Genomic DNA, 2,678 nt, shown 5'->3' with positions numbered 1-2,678 from the left:
GCGAAACGGGGCCGATTCGGGCACGATATCGGCGTATTTCGACGTGCTCGCCGGCGACCGTCGCACGAGTACGGCAAAGCGCGTCTGCCGGGGCGAGGTTTGCGATGCCGACGAAAAAGTGGGAAGCGCCGCTCGGATCTTCGCCGTTTTTGCAGGAGTGAGTGGCGGCCCTCCTGCGAGACCAAGAAGCATCGACTCGCGCACGATATCGGTGTCTTTCGACGTGCCCGCCGGCCACCGCCGCACGAGTACGGCAAACCGCGTATGCCGGGGCGGGGTTGGCGACGCCGACGCAAAAGTGGGAACCGCCACTAGGATGTTCGCCGTTTTTGGCAGAGTGAGTGCTGGCACACCGGCGACGCGAAAGAGCGCGAAAGCGCCCACGAAAGTGGCGTATTTGGACGTGCTTGACGGCGACCGCTGCAGGAGTACGAAAAACCACGTCAGCCGGGGCGAGCGACCCACGGCGGTCTGGGTGCTTATCGCTGCTATTATAGGGGCACCCCGGCAGACGCAGAAAAAAAAAATTTTTTTTCGACCTTCTTTTTTGCTGGTCGAGCTCGGGTAACCCAGGTCGCAATGGGAGCCGCGCACGAAAGCGGCGTCGCGAGACGCGTTCGCGGTCGCTAGTCGCACGAGCTCGGCAACCGCGTCAGCCGGCGCGGAGTTCGGGATGCCGACGGCTAAGTGGGTACCGCTGCTCGGATGTTCGCCGTTTTTGGCCGAGTGAGTGCTGGCACTCCGGCGAAGCGAAACGGGGCCGATTCGGGCACGATATCGGCGTATTTCGACGTGCTCGCCGGCGACCGTCGCACGAGTACGGCAAAGCGCGTCTGCCGGGGCGAGGTTTGCGATGCCGACGAAAAAGTGGGAAGCGCCGCTCGGATCTTCGCCGTTTTTGCAGGAGTGAGTGGCGACCCTCCTGCGAGACCAAGAAGCATCGACTCGCGCACGATATCGGTGTCTTTCGACGTGCCCGCCGGCCACCGCCGCACGAGTACGGCAAACCGCGTATGCCGGGGCGGGGTTGGCGACGCCGACGCAAAAGTGGGAACCGCCACTAGGATGTTCGCCGTTTTTGGCAGAGTGAGTGCTGGCACTCCGGCGAAGCGAAAGAGCGCGAATGCGCCCACGAAAGTGGCGTGTTTGGACGTGCTTGACGACGACCACCGCAGGAAAACGAAAAACCACGTCAGCCGGGGCGAGCGACCCATGGCGGTCTGGGTGCTTATCGCTGCTATTATAGGGGCACCCCGGCAGACGCAAAAAAAAAAAAAATTTTTTTTCGACATTCTTTCTTGCTCGTCGACCTCGGGTGACCCAGGTCGCAGTGGGAGCCGCGCACGAAAGCGGCGTCGCGAGACGGCTTCGCGGTCGCTAGTCGCACGAGCTCGGCAACCGCGTCTGCCGGGGCGGAGTTCGGGACGCCGACGGCTAAGTGGGAACCGCCGCTCGGATGTTCGCCGTTTGTGGCCGAGTGAGTGCTGGCACTCCGGCGAAGCCAAACGGGGCCGATTCCGGCACGATATCGGCGTCTTTCTACGTGCTCGCCGGCGACCGTCGCACGAGTACGGCAAAGTGCGTCTGCCGGGGCGGGGTTTGCGACGCGTACGCAATAGTGAGAACCGTCGCTCGGATGTTCGTCGTCTTTCGCCGAGCCAGTGCTGGCACTCCGGCGAAGCCGAACGGAGCCGATTCGGGCACGATATCGGCGTCTTTCCACGTGCTCGCCGGCGACCGTCGCACGAGTACGGTAAACCGCGTCAGCCGGGGCGGAGTTCGGGACGCCGATGCGAAAGTGGGAAGCGCCGCTCGGATCTTCGCCGTTTTTGGAGGAGTCAGTGGCGGCACTCCGGTGAAGCCAAGGTGCGCCAATTCGCGCACGATATCGGCGTCTTTCGACGTGCCCGCCGGCCACCGTCGCACGAGTACGGCAAACCTCGTCTGCCGGGGCGGGGTTTGCGACGCCGACGCAAAAGTGGGAACCGCCGCTCGGATGTTCGCCGTTTTTGGCAGAGTGAGTGCTGGCACTCCGGCGAAGCGAAAGAGCGTGAATGCGCCCACGAAAGTAGCGTATTTGGACGTGCTTGACGGCGACCGCCGCAGGAGTACGAAAAACCACGTCAGCCGGGGCGAGCGACCCACGGCGGTCTGGGTGCTTATCGCTGCTATTATAGGGGCACCCCGGCAGACGCAGAAAGAAAAAAAAAAAAATGGGGACATGGCGTGCGTCACCGTGCGGCTTCGCAGCGTTGCCGAAGTCGCCGAGCCCTTCGACTGAGCCGAACGGCGGACAGGGAACGTTGGTCGGCCGTTCTAACCTGTCGGTGCCACGCCGAGACGTCGTTAAGGAAAACCGCGTCGTGGGCCTCTACGACGCCGTCGAGTCGTTGTACGTTTGGTGTCCAGCGTGTCGGCGGCGAGTAGCGGACACGTCGTTCACGACTTCGGTCTTTCGCAGTCGACGCGAACTTGCGGAGAGTCGTGGTGCCTCACGTTTTCGGCAGAAACCGCGGCGGAATTTTCCCGTGCGTGCGCGCACGACCTCGGTGCTGTGCCGTCAGCGTAGTGTTGCACAAACTCGTGGCCTACCCAAGGTGCGGTACGTTTGCGGCCGTATCCTCGGTGGGAATTTCGTGAGTAGGGTCGCAAATTCTACGACCTCGGCGGGTTTGAGA

Source organism: Rhipicephalus microplus, unplaced genomic scaffold, assembly GCF_043290135.1.
Source record: "Rhipicephalus microplus isolate Deutch F79 unplaced genomic scaffold, USDA_Rmic scaffold_312, whole genome shotgun sequence".
Taxonomy (NCBI): domain Eukaryota; kingdom Metazoa; phylum Arthropoda; class Arachnida; order Ixodida; family Ixodidae; genus Rhipicephalus; species Rhipicephalus microplus.
This window is presented reverse-complemented; position numbering follows the sequence as displayed.